This window comes from Cololabis saira, chromosome 13, assembly GCF_033807715.1.
Source record: "Cololabis saira isolate AMF1-May2022 chromosome 13, fColSai1.1, whole genome shotgun sequence".
In the NCBI taxonomy this organism is placed as follows: domain Eukaryota; kingdom Metazoa; phylum Chordata; class Actinopteri; order Beloniformes; family Belonidae; genus Cololabis; species Cololabis saira.
Window position 1 is genome coordinate 26,313,644 of NC_084599.1, and position 18,308 is coordinate 26,331,951.

Genomic DNA, 18,308 nt, shown 5'->3' on the forward strand with positions numbered 1-18,308 from the left:
AAGACCTGCGTTTTTCTTCTGACTGCATAATGTAGCTTTTCTCTTCATTATGACCACCTTAATCAATCAAATTTGTTTCTTAATAGATACAATATTTCATTGAATTGATTTTTCTTACTTTATGATTTCTTTGAGCAGTGTGGTCTATAGCTTTGCTGCAGAGATGCATTTGAAAAAGATAACTTAGAACAGATTAAAAAAACAACAACAACAAAGAGCTACACTGTGAGACCAGGTTATACTGTATTTTAAAAGACAACTAGTCACGATCTTCCTACTAACTATAAATCATTCATAACTTCACAGGTGACAGCTCACCATGCCCTCTCATTAGGGCATACACCCTGTCAAGTCTTTATGTTGTTGCACTAATATAAACATATGGGTCACTGTATGGGGTGGAAATGCATGTAGCGCACAATGACTGTTATGTGGTTATAATGATAACCTGCTTTATAAAAGAAGGAGCAGTGTGAAGTGTTTATGACAACAGAAAAACTGAACTTGAAATATCACGGAAATGAGACAGTGGATGTGTTACCATACTTATCTAAACTTACTATGCAAATCTGGGCTAATCATCATCAACATATCATGGACTATACAGACAAACGTTTTGCATACAACCTTAACGGTGGAACTGTGGTTAGCAACGTTGCCGAACAGAAATAAGGTTCCTGGTTGTAATCCTGACAAGGTTTGCATATTCTCTGAATGCTTTCATGCGTTTTCTTCAGATTCCTCCTCCTGCAATCCATTGATGATTCTGCCTATAGGAGTGAGCGTGTGTGGTTGTTTTTCTATGTATATATGGCAGGAGTAAGAGGAGAACAGATAACTGTGATCCTGCAGAGGAATAAGCCGGTATAGATGATGAATGGAAAGTTGGGACTTTGTCTAGAATGTCAGAATCAGAATCAGCTTTATTGGCCAAGTTTGAACATGCCAGACAGGGAATTTAACTCCGGTTATTATTGTCAATAAAACAGAATGAAAATCTCAAATCTGCATTTTATTCACTATGGAAAACAGAAAACATTTCAAATGTTGAAAGTGCAGAACTGCATCGCCATATGAACAAAATAAGCTAATTTTAAATGATTTGGCAGTAACGTCTCAAAAAGATTGGCACAGGGTGATGTGGACTACTGTGTATCATTCGCTGTATTTTTCAACAATGGGCTATGTGTGTTCAGGAGCTGAAGAAGTCAGCTGCTTGAGTTTGGTAACGTGTACCATTCCATAGGATACCATGGGATTCAAACTGCACAACAGTCTTGTTTGATCTTGTTTGACATATCTTTTTTTTTTCACATGCCTGTTATTTTCAACTATTGAAAGGTCGAGCACCCATCTTTTATACAAGAAAGTCATGCTTTTTCAAAAGATGCAATATTTGGTTTACCATTGTCTTGCTAAAGATGGAAGGCCTTCCCAGAAAAAGACGTGGTCTAGATGGGAGCATTCAGGTATGTTGCTCTAAGGCTTGCTCTGATATTAGTTTTTGAGTTCTTATAAAAAGATACATAGTCACTTTTGTAAAGCAGAATTTCTACTTTTGATTCGTCTGCACATAGGTCAGTTTTCTTACTTACTGTCCATTTTAAATACGTTTTGGCCTAGAGATGACAGTGGTATTCCTGGATCATATTTATATATGGCATATTGTTTCCATGACAGAGCTTTAAGCTGCTTTTTTAGATGACAGAGTGAACTGTATTTTGTATCCTTGGTCCCCATGGGAGCAGAAGTGCTGAAGTCTGGCTGCATGGTGATTTTCCTCCATCCTCATCAGGTCTCACTGGAGGCCCTTCATACTGGCTTCCCGGTCTAGATACTTTCCGGAAAAGCATAAAATCTAACCCCGTCTTTCTTTTCCACCCCCCAGTTTTGAACGTACAAAAAAAAAATAGCAAAGACCGCTTGTGTCTGCAAGGGATTTCCCTGTATTCTGAGTAAGAACAGTGAGAATTCCTGGCAACTTTCTGATCATGTCGTATGTGTGCGACACTTTCCCAGGGACGCGGAAGAAAACAGGGGATAAGTTTGTGTGCACTACATATTATTCTTATTTGCTTGCTCTAAATGATTTAACAATGCTGAATTGGGGAGATAGAAGAATAAGAAAACTTAAAAAACATGGTTTTTGAGGAGAAAATTAAATCCGGAGCTACAACACGATGACGAAAGAAACAGTTGAATTAACGCAGCTGAAGCCATATCCTTTCCCATCAAGGAAAGGATGATACCACCTGTTGGGAGGCCAAAGAATCGGTCACAGTTGACATTATAATGGTAAGGAAACACTGATTAGATCTGAAAAAGTGACATTAATGTTTTTAAATGTTCCAACCTCAGCCGTAAGCACAGGAGGGACGAGCAGCTCTCATGACAAAAACAAGCATCAAAACAGCAGCTGTGGTAAGGGAAAACTGGACACTTCCAGCTTGAGGAGCCACAGCGCTTTTATTTACTGCACTGATACTTTACATACAGCTAACTGTCAAACTACGCTGTTCAAACCTTTCCAGTAAACTTTACACATCAGCGTGCTGCTCACATCACCCTCTTGTCTACACGCCTCTCATGCGCAAGCAAGGCAAGGCAAATTTATTTATACAGCACGATTCAACAACAACAAAGTGCTTGCAAAGTGCTTGCACGCTCATGCACACAGAGGTCAGCCTGTGTGACAGAGCTCAACCATGACACTCTCATAACAATATGAAGAAAGCTGATGGGATGGTCTCCTCTGCCATTATTGTTATGATTTACTGGCAAGCACAAGCGCTCAATGAATGTGACATCTTATAATGTTTCACGCACACTTCAAGTTGCACTTTGTTTCCAGAATGCCCATTTCCTGTATGTAAGGACACACGTTTGCAGGATTTTTCTCTTTTGTTTGGGCCAGTACATAAAGGCCAATGGTGTAAAATTGGTGACCCACTTTTACGCAAACGTTACAGAATTCCAGCATGCAAGTGCCTTGGGAATGTTTCAGGAGCGAATAAAAAACTTTTAAAATGAACTTTCTTTGTACATTTAATACTTTTATGAAAGCCTCTGAATTGTTTGCCCCCTCATGGTGTTTTATTATTAGGGCCCGAGCACTGACAGTGAGAAGGCCCTATTGTATCTGTAGGAATTTTTCTGTTTTTTTTTTTTTTTTTCCTTCTTCGGCCGTTGATGCGGCCCGAACCGTAACGTGCACCCAGGTGTGTTATACATCAAAATGTGCGTCTAGATCCTGCGACGATGGGCATTACTTTTCTCAGTCAAAAGCGTTACCGTGGCGAAGATAGTCACCAAATAGCGCGCCCCCCCCTTCATCTGATTGGTCCATATTTGATAGTTCCTACTTTCTGCCATAACTTTTGAATGGTTTGACATAAAGAGTTGTGGGCGGTGTCAATGGACTTAGTTTTGAGTCCTTGACCTTTTATTGGTGAAAATTGCATGCGCGAGGGCCCATTCATCACTGCTTGCAGCTTTAATTTTATTTTTCATTACAGGATTTTCTATGCCATTCTTGTTTCTAAATTCGCACCACTTTCATCTGGCTGTGTGTAAATTGACATGAGTGGCAAAATATACTTGATATGCATGCAGAACAGAGACAGTCACTTCTGGGATGCTTCCAGATCACACCCTGGAGCTTCTGGTGGGACCACTGTCACTTACTAGAATGGGTGTGATCCACTAAGCAGCAACACCAGACCCTGGCGCTTCTTGGCCCAGTTGGACGGAGGGATAAGACTGTGATTTCTGGAAGTGATGCAATGATTTCCATTACAGAATCATGCCTATTTTTAAAACAGCGTTAACTGCGGGTCTGAAAATAACAAGCATCCAATATTTATTTAGCCTCATTCCATGTGGACAGAGATTTCTCAGCATTTTCAATATCTTCTGTTATTTTGGACTGCACATGTTGAGATACTGAAATTGTAAACGCCGGTTTTCACAGAATCTTAAACCTCGGCCTGGTTTACCCACATAAATGTGGGTAAACTGGCCATCGTAGCTCAGAAACAGTGGTCATACATCTCACAGTGGGACAGGGGTAGAGATGAAAGATTGAACCATCTTGTAACCAGACAGGCAGCCAAAAATATCATGCAGTGCCCGAAATCCTATGACTGTCCAATAACCAGCCAATTAAAATGCAACTTGAAATGCTGTTATATTGAACCCAGCGCAATTCCTTAAAAAAAAGTGAAACTAGACTTTATGAGACTCTAGGAAAGAATCAGATTTGGGTGGGGTTGTGGTAACAGAAGTAAAAACTATGAAGACGTGACAAGTTGTCACACAGTATCTGTTTGTATCTGCTGCCATAGTAATATCACGGAGTACTATGCATTTTCTTTGCAAAACTGACATTTAAAGTAGTTTTTTTCTCCTGAATCATGATCTGGAACACATTCTACTTTATTTTCATAGCAAATAAAGCTACAACAGAGTGGTCCATTTTCACTTTTTGTTTACCACTGTGCATGGGTGACAACCATCCCGCTGCATCAGGTTGTAGCCTACAACACATGAGGGTATCATCGTACAGTCTGTACCCACCGTTCTTGACATCTGACCCAAGATTAAGCAAATCCAAATTGTACAGTGTGAGATGTAATGATTGTATAAGACAAAAATCGTATTGTGTTACTCAGCCTGAGATGTTCTTTTTTATACCAAATCGTGTCACTCACCACACAAATTTTCCAGTCTCTCGCCACCCAGTTTTACCCAATATTTATTTACTGTGGATGCATTTTTCCAATATATGAAAATTTAGCTCATTCTTTTCATGGAATTGTAAAAGCTTTCATTTTTAACATCCAGTATGTTTTCCATCTTCTTGCTGCTAAAAAAAATGGGTTTTTGCAAATTGTTGCATTCTTTTTTTTATCAGTATTTAATTCATTCATTTCTGTTTTTAACACTAATTCAATTGGAATTGTAGATTTACTAGATTTTGTAAAAGTCCTGTTGACTGGATAACATTACTTGTTTTTGCTCTCCAAAACAGTTTCCAGCAGCTTTCAACTTTTGTCTGTTCTGCATTACCAATCACCTCTCCCTATCTGACACTCTAGTACTGGCTATCAAAGAAGTTCAAAGCTGGACCAACATGTATTTTTTTTCTCTTCTTTTATGTTTAGCAAAAAGACACCCAGGTGTCTGCACTCCTGCTTTGTGTGTTCCATTGTCAGCCGACCTTGTAATCTTCCCTGACATCTCAATTCTCAGCACTGGTTAAAAGGTGCCCCACATAGCAGGTAGAGAATAGATGCTGTTTGGTCTAATTGTCAGTGAGCTGTCCCAGAAGCAGAGGGGAAACGAGGAGCGCTGGCACTGAGGAACTGCTAGATTATGTAAGACAGACAAGAATGTCATGTGCAGCGTTGGGTTGCACATGATAGATGAGGATAGAGGACGTGTTATCCGTTCAGGTTTGGATTGTACAACAAGAAAAGGAGAAACAATATGATGTTCAGTATAACGATAGGGATCATACTAATAATCAAACAGTAATATGACACTTTAAATCAAATTTTACAGGCATATCAGTTTCATTTTACATCCAAAGAAGAACAACACAAATCATCTCTTATTTCTCCCATATCATTGTTTTCATATTAATTTGATCATCGTCTCTGCTTAGTCCCGCCGTGCTTGTTATGGATAAGATATATGATCATTTGTACGACACTGATACTCAATGATACATTAAAACAAGCCCCCTCCAACAGGCTATTATTACCTTTCTGATTTGCTGCCGGCGAATATAAACTGGAGAGCTGTTTGCTTTGGACTGATTAGTACCATTGTCTCCATTAGCCTTTCTGATGGAGTCGCGCTAACTCAAGTGGCACTTTGTGACGACGGCCATGCGCAAACGAGATCTCGATTAATGGATCATACAATTGTTCATTAGCACTCCACCTGCCAGAGCAGTGCTTGAAAAATGCAAATTGGTTGTTTTTTTTTCTCTTTTCCTCCAATCACCTTTCAAGTGTGGTGTGAAGTGCAGTAGACTATTGGTAACATTTGGGGCGTAAGAGCTCGATTAGGGTGGAGATTCAGCTCAGACCTACTTGCAATGGAAAGTGCTGGCTCTGGCAAAAAAAAAAAAAAAAGGGTTGTCCCGTCTTTGTGTCTGGCCAAGTTCAAATCTCATGAATTTAATTGGGTCAGCTTCATTAGCCCATGGATGAATTATTAAACATATATCCTTGAACATCTTATCCGATTCTGGCTGTTGAAAGTATGACTGCACAACATTTGGAGCAATTTATTTCCTTTAACTATACTTCATATTTCTAAATTAGAAATAAAAGTCAGTCTCAATGCAATGGAGAAAGATTCACCAACAGTGATTGTATTTATTCCTAGGTCACATGACTGCAATAAATGCAGGTATTTATCTTTCGCAGATCCAATTGATCGTGATAACAGCTTGACATTCGGGTCAACAATAAGATTTGAACAAAACTGGCATCAATGTTTTCATCTGGAATTTTCCTTTTTTTTTCACTTCTAATGTGTTTTTTCATGAGTTAGTGACTTCCACTCTGTTTGCTTCATCCATGTGAATTGTAGATATTGCTAATTCATTCAATTAAACCTGCCTGAATTCGAAAAGCTTACTTCAAATTTGCTTGCTCATTTTTTTTTTTTTAAAACATATATTTATTGATTTTTGTAATATAGTAACATTTAACAACACTTATAACAACAAAACAGTTGGCAGTATGTAAAATAAATAAATTCGTACACAATTGTACCACATATTAATAATTAATTAATTCAGAAGTGGGAAAAAAAATAAAAAATACAAAAATAAATAATAATAAACAGAGTACTGTCTGATGTGGTTGTACCCAGGAGATGTTAAAGATACATTTATGTAGCCAGACAAAATGTTCTACATCAATAATAATGCTAATAAAGAAAGAAAATAAAGAAATAAAAAATTAATAAAAATAATAATAATTAAACAGCAACACCAAAAATATCAAATGTCTGTAACTTCACGCTTTCCTGAGATCCAATGAGGTGTTATTCCATTGTCCTATTTTTCCACTGTCCCCTCTATGTCACCAACCCTCAAAAGGTCCAAAAACATTTTCCAAATTCCATAAAATTCAGAAGCTTTCTTTCTGATAATATAGGTCAATTTCTCCAGAGCAAGTGCTGAAGTTAAATTGTTTAGCCAGAGAGTAAAAGAGGGGCAAGCAACATTCTTCCAGCATAATGCAATACAACGTTTGGCCTGTAATAAACATAGGTCAACCATTTTTCTTTCTTTACAAGACAGACCACAGTTATCAGGATAGATGCCTAAAATGCACAGCTTAGGGCATAAAGGTACAGGGGATGCCGTAATTTGAGAGAGATACTTTAAAACAGAGTTCCAGAATTTTTGGATCTCTTGACAATTCCACAAGCAGTGGTATAGAGTACCTTGATGTTTGTTACATTTATAGCATAAATCAGGTATGTTAGGGTCGAATTTATTTAACTGTACAGGAGAGATATATGTACGCATTATCCAATTGAATTGTATCATTCTTAACCGAGTGTTGATAGTTTGAGTGTGTATTTTTAAACATATTTTAGTCCATTCACTGCTTGTTATATCTTTTTGTAGGTCTCGGATCCACGCCAGTCTCTTGCTGTCAGAGTTCTCTTTATGATTTTCAGCCATCATGTTATAGAACCTAGAAATCAATCTCTTGTCAAAACAATTTTTTGTAACATGGGTTTCTAGAATGGAAAGTGGAGGTTGTTGGACTGAATTGTTTAAATTTGCCAGGATGAAACTCCTAAGTTGTAAAAACTTAAAAAAGTGTTTTTGCGGGATATCATATTTAGCCTTTAACTCGTTAAATGACATTAGGGTGTAATCTTTATATACATCTTTAAGTTCTACTATACCTTTATTCCACCATGCTTTAAAACCCATATCATTTTTTGCTGGAGCAAAGCGATCATTACCCCAAATGGGAGAAAAACAGGATAACCCTGGGGAGTCCCCTAACAGTTTCTGAACTGTGTACCAAACAGCAATGGTGTTTTTAACAAAAGGATTAGTGGTGCTCTTATTTAAAGTTTTAAATGAAGCGGAGAATAGATAGTTATCCAGTGCTAATCCATTTGAGCTAAGCTTTTCAACCTCTAGCCAGGGCAAATGAACATCTTTAGAAAACCAAAACATTGTGGCCCTAAGCTGTGCAGCCCAATAGTACCATTCTAGGTTAGGTACCTGCAGCCCTCCCCTGTCGTAAGGCAAATAAAGTAGAGATAGTCTAAGTCTTGGCTTCCTATTATTCCAAATGAAGTTCGAGAAAAGCCTTCTGGCCTTCAGAAAGAATGAGGGAGGAGGGGCCAGTGGAATGGACTGGAACTTATATAAAAATTTAGGTAATATAGACATCTTTATAATGCTTATCCTTCCTAGGATAGAGAAAGGCAGTGTTGTCCATCTAACAATCTCCTCTGACACCCCCGCTAACAAGGGATCGTAGTTGGCTGAGCTAATGTTGTTTATTTTCGGGGTTATTTTGATGCCCAAGTATTTAAATCCTTCAGTGGCATTGATAAACGGGTGCACTACAGGGGGGTTCTTCCTCTCCTTAGCATTCAAGAACATGATAGATGATTTTTCTCTGTTCATTTTGAATCCAGAGAAGGTACCAAACTCACCAAGAAGTTCCAATAGACAAGGAATTGATTTTGTAAGATGTGATAGAAACACAATAGTATCATCAGCGTACATTGCTGTGTTATGTTCTATGTCTCCAGTCATAATACCACAAATTAAGGGGTGTGCTCTAATGGCTATAGCTAATGGTTCCATGGCCATTACAAAAAGAAGAGGTGAAATTGGTGATCCCTGTCTGGTACCGCGAAATAGTTTGAAAGGTTGGGAGATGAGCTTATTAGTTGACACCATCGCAGAAGAATCCACAAATAAGATTTCGATCCATTTACAAAAGCTATTGCCAAATCCAAATCGTCTAAGTACCTCCAGGAGGTAAGGCCATTCGACACGGTCGAATGCCTTTTCTGCATCGATTGAAAGTATAGCCGTGTCAGGGGATGCTTCACATTTATGAACTATATTAAGTACTCTCCTTACATTGTGGAACCCCTGTCGATTTTGCACAAATCCATTTTGGTCTATATGAATTATGGCAGGCAAGACTTTTTCTAATCTCAAAGCGAGAGCTTTTGCTATTATTTTCGCATCAGAATTTAATAGAGATATGGGTCTGTAAGATCCCCGTTCAGATGGTGTTTTATCTGGTTTTAAAATGAGAGTGATTAGTGCACTTCGTAGTGACGTGGGGAGACAACCTACTTTAAAGGATTCCAAATAAACCTCTAATAGTGGGGCTATCAATTTTGTTTTAAATAGTTTGTACATATCTATAGGAAGTCCATCTGGGCCTGAAACCTTACCTCCCTTCATGTTTGCTATGGCATTGGAGATGTCATTCAAATTAAGTTCCCTGTCTAGTTCAGTTTTTGAATCTTCAGAGATGTGGGGAATATTTAATCCATCTAAGAAACTGTTTTGGTTAACCACATTCGGTGGACTATCTGAGCTGTAGAGGGTTTTATAATATGACACAAATGTGTTATTAATTTCTGTAGGATCTGTTAACAATTCTCCTTGTTCATTCTTAATTGAGTTAATCGCCCTCTCAGATTCAAGCTTTTTTATCTGCCAGGCCAGTAATTTACCGGGTTTCTCGCCCTGGTCATAAAAAGTTTGTTTTAGTCTTATAAGACCCTCCTCAGCTTTAAGCAAAGAAAGCTCCTCATATTTTGCTTTTAGGGTCATCAATTCCTGTCTCTTTTGTGGTGAATCATCTAAGATAACTTCCCCTTCTATTTCTTTAATTTTATCATTTAATTCCAACATTGTCTGCTTGAATTTATTAACTTTAGAGCCGGTGAAGCTTATCATTTGCCCTCTAATATACGCTTTAAATGCGTCCCATTTAATGGCTGCAGTTGTTTGGTCGGTATTTAATGAGAAGTAGAGGTCAACGTGCTCTCCTATAAATTTTAAAAATTCTGAATCCTGTAACCACTTTGGGTGTAATCGCCAAGTATTCGAATACCTGTTTTTTTGTTCAACTTTGTAACATAATGAAGTTGGAGCATGATCTGACAAAACAATGCTATCATATACAGTATTAGTTATATTGGGCAGGAGAGATGCAGAGATTAAGAAATAGTCTATTCTGGAGTGAGTTTTAAATACTGCAGAGTAGCATGAGAATTCCCTTTTACTGGGGTTTTGCATCCTCCAGGGGTCACATAGGTTCAGGTCTTTCATATATTGTTGGATTTTTTTCCTTGTCTGAGAGTGGGAAGTATCCGTCCCAGATGAGCGATCAAGCTTGGGGTCTAAGGTGCAATTTAAGTCACCAGCTAGTATAATTTTACCAGGCAAGCTGGCGAGCAATAAAAATAAATTCTCAAAAAATGATGGATTGTCATTGTTGGGGCCATATATATTAACCAAATTAATATTCTCTCTCAAGAGTGTTCCTTGGACCACCAGGAATCTACCAGCTTTATCGTGAATGGAGTTGTTTACTTGAAAGGGCACTCTATTATGAATTAATACCATCACTCCTCTAGAATGAGAGGGGAAACAGGAAGCCAACACTTTCCCTGGCCATCTCCTTCGTACTTTTATCAAGTCATCATTTAGTAAATGGGATTCCTGAATAAACACTATTGAAGATTTGAGCTGTTTGATCCTTGTAATTACTTGTTTTAATTTAGTTAATTTTACCATCCCTCTAACGTTCCAAGACGTGAATTTAATATCTTTAATTGCGGTCATCAAGTCCTAATAATAACTAGTTTGTACACCATATTATCATTCTATAGTAGTAGGTGAACTTTTTCAGCATATGTAGTATCATAAGTGCACCAGGAAAGAGCAAACTGTGGAAGGTACAGAAAAGAAAAAGAAAACAGACAAAAAACAAAACAAAATAAAACAAAACAAAACCCATAAAACTCAAAAACTGCCAAAAACAGAACCCCCGAGCTGTCAAGCTGAACAGGGCAACCTTTTGCCCATCCCACCCCTCCCCCTGACCTTCAGGTGCAGTTAAGTGCACACACTGATCCAATGTGAACAAGGGATCAGCTAGACTAACATAAACTGTCATTATAACAGAACTAACCAGACTGTTGTGCCTCCTGGCAAAAAAGTGTAAACTACACTAACAGGATCAAAAAAAAAAAAAAAAAAAAAGTACACCCTTGACACTTTGTATCTTGGCTCTCTTTTAGGAAAACTAACACTATGAGAACAGGCCTTCTAACGTTAAAGTCCACTTAAAGAAGATGGCGTGGTGGATTCTATACAAAGTAAATAAATAAATGAGCCACCAGACTAGGAAGAGTGAAGCAATTACAGAATTAAAATAAAACAGAAACCCTCCGCCTGATAAAAGATGAGTAGGAAAAAAGAGGAAAAAAAATGCTTTACATGCCATTTGCTGGCCAAAAAGGCTTGAATTATCAATCTGTTACAGGCGGGTAAATGATACAGCAGATCATTTTAGTTATTATCCGAGTCTTTTGCGCACTTTAACTCCTGGATGAATTTTTCAGCCTCAGCTGGGGTTTCAAACTCACGTGATTGTCCATCAGACGTCACTCGTAGTTTAGCAGGGTAGATTATTCCGTATCTAATGTTCAGTGACATCAGCTGTTGTTTCACCCGGTCGAACCCTCTCCTCCGCCGGTGGAGCTCCGCGGAGAGGTCCGGGAAGAACATGATTTCATGGCCGCTGCAGAACACCTTGCCCTTGGACCTGGCTGCTCGCATCACTCGGACTTTATCCTGGAAGTTTAAAAACTTCGCGATGAGGACTCTCGGCCTCGTTGATCGGTTAGGTTGCGTGCGGCCGGGCAGCCTGTGAGCTCTTTCAATGAGCGGAGGTCTCGGGAACGTCGCCGGTCCCAGCGCTTCGGGGAGCCACTTCTCCAGGAAAGCCGCGGCGTCGTTTCCCTCCATCTTCTCTGGTAGGTTCACTATCCGAAGGTTAGATCTACGTGAGTGGTTCTCGAGCTCGTCAAGTTTATTTGTGAGGAATTTCACCTGTTTACCAAGCGTATCAGACTTGGTTTTCTCTGAGTTAACTGTGTCCTCCACGTTACTTATGCGCACTTCTGCTTCATCCATGCGTGTCGAAAAGTCCCGCAGTTCTTTTTTCACATCATGAATTGCTACCAGGACCTCGTCGGTCTTTGAGGCGAAATCATTTCTTATAATGTCAAGCACCTGCTTGAGGTCCATGTCCCGGGCCGTAGCAGCATCAGCACCATCCTCCTCCTCCTGGAGCACGCTGCCAGCATCCCCCGGTGTGTTAGCTCGGTAATTAGCATCTGGGACGTCGTCTTCCTCACAGGAAAAAGTTTTGTTTTTAGCTTTCTTCGGTGACATAATGTTGCGGGTATACCAGGAGTCGGCGCAGATATTAGTTATCCTTCGTTGTGTAGTTTAAGGAGAGTTTTCAGGATTTTTACAGAAATTTCGCCAGGAGCTCACCAAAAGACGTGTGCTTAGTTCAGCACCATAACCACGCCCCTTGCTTGCTCATTTAGTGTTCTTAATGGATCCACAATTCTCTTTGTGGCCTGTTGTTGGACAGGCTATTTGCTGGAATTCTCCAGAGTTATACTGCCATGGTGTTTCTGCAGGTTACTGTTCCTTTCCATCTGGAAGCTATGGAGAAGGATCTCTGGGGGGATTGTGGAGATTAGGTGTCCTCCAAGATTTGGGCTGACAGGGTGCCAAGGCTCATCCCTTTTCCCCTCTGGCTGTTTACAAAGTGCATGGTTTGCTCACAGGTGGCTAATATGGCATGAGCAGGGCCTCCTTCACCCCCCTGCATGGTTTGTGTGCATATGTGTGTATGTGTGAGGAGAAAAGACGGATAGGAAAGTATTAAGGTGTAAGAGGATTGCAGGATAATCAATCAAACAAACAGATAAAGAAGTGTGTATACACAGGTGTGTTCAGACAGGAATATCACCTCTGGAATTTACATTTGCAAATACGCTTCCGTACAAACTTTTCACAAAACTTGTCAGTTCTCTTTCAGAGCTTGCATGCACCAAAATATCTACGTTTTCATATAATTGTACTCTCTGAATGGCTGCAGGTGGTTGAAAATGAGTCCAACAGCTGCAATCTCAAAGTCCTCAGATATATTTGCAATATAAATATTGCCTTTTAGCATCAATATCTGGATTGAAATGCTAGCAGTACAAAATGAAGACTTACTCACTGATAGCCAGTGTAAGAAACATGTGGTGGAGATTTATCTTCAAGCAACAATTGATCTCTGCTCGTTTTGTTGTTGTTATATTTTGACATTTTAGATGTAATGTCAACAGATTGCAGCTACGACAGATTTGCCAGTTTATTTTACAAATTACATTCTATTCTCTATGTTTAAAGGGGACTATCCAATGAAAGTGTGAATGTTGTGTGAAAGTAATGACTTCAGGCAACTGACAGATCAATGACTTATTTTAGATGTTATTTCTCAAACAGAAGCATAGATGTGTGTGTATGTATGTATGCATGTATGTGTGTATGTATGTATGTATATATATATATATATATATATATATATATATATAAACATTTCAAAATCCTGGTTGAGAGGCACTTGTCAGATTCTTCAGAGGGTACTCTTTTGTCTTATCTTTAATTGCCATTTTAAGATTTGCGAACCTGCATGTACTCAGAGTCATCATCTCTAATGGAATAGCTGTGTTTGCCTAACTTCCAGACAAAGACTAGAGCATTGCATGGCTATAGAGTGGTGAGGCTATATTACCCCCCCCACGGTTTCACTCATGTGTTACTATCAGAAGTGCATAGGGCTGGCTCTGCAAACTACAAGCAGCAAAGAAAAAAAGAAGTGAATATCAGCAATGCCATGCAACTATTGTTTTGCTATTTATTTATTTTTTAGATCAAATGTGTGCGTGTGTGTAAAAAGGGATCACCTTGTAATTACAATTTCTAAAACAAAGAGCACATGTCTAATATGCTAATTAGTTTTCAGTTAAAAGAGTGTTTCAAGACCTTACAGCGTTGTTCCAGCCTGTTAGAAAAACATGTTCCCTATGAGACAGCTGTCAGTTGAAACAATGAAAAGGATTGTAAATCTCACTTTAAGGTAACTCAACATGGGTGGTGACAAAAGATACACGGTTTTCCCAGTCGACTGTGACCAAAATGCTGTTCACGTACAAATAAAATAAGAAGTGGAACATACAGGGAGACCAAAGAAGAAGTCAAAGCTTCAGGACAGACAACTCAAAGCACTATGTTTTAAAAATAGAAATGCAAAAGAAGAGAAAATGAAAAAGAAATAGCAAGAAACAACAGTTATATTTGTGACGGAACTGTGAGAAAATGTCACATGGTAATGAGATTTACAGGGAGTAAAGCAAACATAAGTATTTATTTGCATATCGGCAGAAGAAAACAGTTCAAAGTGAGATAAGGTTACAGTCAACAGGAAGCAGTCAAATACTCCAGATGACTGTGTGAAGATGATATTCAATGATGAATCACAAATTTGAACCTGGAAAGACAATGATGCTGGAACCTTTGCTTGCTGGAAATCCAGTGAAACACAGAAAGATAAGAGTATGAAGGAAATCAGGATACAGTATTTTCACATTCATTGCTGACTTCATGTCTATTTAATGACATGGTAAGGTGGAAATCATTTACTCTGAAGAGCAGTAAATGCAGAGGTGCCAATTGAAATTTTAGACCCGTTTCTCACATCCATGACTAGGTGTCATTCTACAAGACTGATCTGTCAACTACGAGACAGTTGATGAATGATACGGTTTTTCGTTTGTCAAGTAGAAGCTTGAATTGATGCTGTCATAAAAGCCAGAGAAGGTGCTCCAAAGGATCAATTGTATTTATTTTTTTGTTCGTATATTATTGTTACCTAATTATTTTCCTCATGATTTTCTCCAAAAATAAAAATCTCTTGATATCAACAATTTCATTCATTTGTTTACTTATATATGTTTTACAAAGCCAGAAGTTCAAGCTCTTTAATAAAATAGTTTTACGAGTTTTTTGTTTTGTTCCGTTTTGAACTAAATGAAGATCTTCCTTCAGTGGCGATTCTGTATATCTTGCCTGGGGTTGTTACTGATTATCATTCAGTCTTAATATTAATGTATGCGTCCAAATAGGCTTTTTCTAACGCACTATATCACCCCTATGGTTTTGAAAGTCTGCCAAAGCTCCACAACTGCAAATTAATAATAAAGGTTGAAGTTATTTGCCCGTCTTTATGTGCAAGCACTAAACATGTACTCTTTGGTGCATCTCACACTCTTACACTACAGTAATTATGTGTGCATGTGCATTTCAGATGTGTGTCTAAACATACGCTTACGGAACTCATTAGGAAGGAACAAAATGCATGTTTGATGTGGCCACTGCCCAGGAATTGTCTCTTAGTTTTTCTCTTCCTCATGAGGGCCCGTTCAAATTTGCAATTAATTTAATCTTGTATATTTACGTCAAGTAGAAACCTTTGTTATCCATAGTTTTGAATGGGTATAGTTCCTGTTTGGCTTGACATTTTAATCCATTTGAAAGTGACACAATAATGACAGTAGAATAGAAAGGAAGGCTGTAATGGTTGTGTGCATAGTAGTACAGTATGATGGGGATATATATGCAGGTGGGAGTTTCGTCAGGTTTTTAAAACTTATCAGGGAGTGTGTAGAGATCTGGAGAACCAAAAGTGCACATACAGAATTATACACTTAATACTTAATATCCCTTCTTATTCACTATGTTTATAATAATCACATGAATCTAGATATGTCACAATATAGGAATGTCATCCATAGTCCTGAAAAGATCTAGTTATTATATTCTAAACATGTACTTTACTCGATTGTGTTATCTGTGTGGGAGGACATTTCTAAAGTACAATCAGTACAGTCCTCTATGCACTTTTACTTAGAGAGAACAAGACAAGTTGTCCAGGAACATGTAGAGGACTGGCATCGCAAATGGTAAAATTCTTAGGCTGAGTGAGGCAAAATAAATCATTGAGTGGGAGTTGAACGTGTGGGTTTGTAATGGTGAGGGATCAAGTCCATCATATAGCTGCTGTTGTGTTTGGAGAAGTTCTTGTGCTGGGTCCACTGATTTCTTGAAACAGAAAAAGTCACATTAAAGGCCAAAGTGTGTCAGGTATTGGCACCACTGTATGCAGATAAGGTTAAAAAAAAAAAAAAAAAAAAAAAAAAAGGTATTGGCACCACTAAAATACAGATTTTGTTCAGCTCAACAACTTTTCTTTAACTGGCATTGACTTTCCTGCAAAAGCAAATTACTCTCATAATTTCAACAGAAAGAGAACAACCCTCTCTGCAATAAATGTATGTCAATTAAATAAACACAATTTAGCAAAAGTGGCTAATAACTACTGTTATGCAATCATGCTTATATTTCTATAAATTGTCCACACAGTGAGTTTTTCATCTGGTCTTTCATCATCAAATTTCCCAGTTAGAGGCCAAACCCCTCTCTGGAGCAGCAAGAAACATAAGCGTGTCAACAAAATGTAGTGGGTGTCCAGTCAAAGTGTGAAGACAGCATCACTAACTACACCTCAGACTCTACAAGCCTGAGTTAGAATGGTCAATGTAACTTAAAACAGGTTGCACACGTGTGGTTTGTTTGGACTGGTTACCAAGGGAAAGTCTCTTCTCTCCAAATGAACACTGCAAGGCTCCACTTAGCAAAGTTGCATCTAAATAAACCACAAGACTTCTGGAACAAGTCCTACAGTCAGACAAGACTAAAGTGGAGATGTTTGGTCACAAGGATCAATGCCAGATTTGGTAAGAATCAAAAACACTATCAGCAAAATCAACTCTCGACAGCTGTCAAACATGGTGGTGGAGGGGTGGTGATGTGGGGCTGTTTTACAGCCGACACACCTGAGTGAAAGAAATGTCTCCAAGTCTAAATGATTTGAAGCAACATGGTTAAGATTGAGCCACAATTCTTTCATGATAATGTGAGACCCTGATAACAGCATAACAGCATTGTTCATCTGAAGCACCAGGTGGCTATTTTTATTGTGTCCTGTGTAAAAATGAGTATGTGCATCCTTTTGTGCATCACTGTATGCCTCATCGTTTCTGATACACATTTATTTCACTTCTGCAGAGACTGCTAAATGTTTGTGTTGTCCATCAATCTGAAAAGTACACAGCAGAAAAGTCCTCAGATAGGACATAGCTGAGCAATTCAGTGCATTTAAATAAATGCTGCATATGAATACAGAAAATATTTTACTCATGCAGGAGAAGGTGAGGGGGACAACTTTCAGAACTCAAACTAAATTGAATGGCAAAGTAATGAGCACAAAGCAGTCAAAATAGAGAGAGTGAGAGGGAGAAAAAAATAGCTGACCCCGTTGTAAAGAGTGCTAATTGTGTTGGAGAGACAGAATTTGTTAGAGGATTGGGCAGAAAGGGACTTCTGTCCAGCAATTACTCTGTGGTTCCTGCCTGAAGCAATCAGAAGCTACATAAGCAAGTTTACTAATAAGGATACACATGAATCTTGACCATCCACCACAAAACACATAATATACACAACAGTGCCTTCGATAGGCATTGCAAAGGTTGTAAAATCTTTAAAATTAACATGCATACTCTAGGGGGGTAATTGTCACGAGGTTTTATATAACTTCCATGCCAAATTGTTCCATATAAAAAGTGTCGACCAGCAGCATCACTGAAGCTGCTTATTTCTGACCTTTGCATTTTCTAATCTAGGCATAAAACCTGCCTATTTGGATGGCTTTTAACACCCAGTAGTGTGATGACACTTTTATCTCATTTTATCTTATTAGATTCTGTTGTATTTTATCATTTTTCACTGTTCTTTCATTGTTTTTGATACTTATCTTCCTTTTTATTTATTACCTGCTGTAAAGCACTTTGGTACACTGAAAGATTGTTGTAAAGTGCTGTATAAATAAAGTACATGTACATTTACGTCAAACTAACAACCATATTAGATTTCATTTAGACTGGGCACTTGCTGTGGTATCTTTTCGGACAAGCACATTTTAAAAGGAAATGTATCCATTACAACCTTGTATAAGATCCTGCGTGTGTTATTACATAATGGAGAGATTTAGCAGATTAGTGCATGCAGTACAGTAAGACTCTTGTTCACTCAC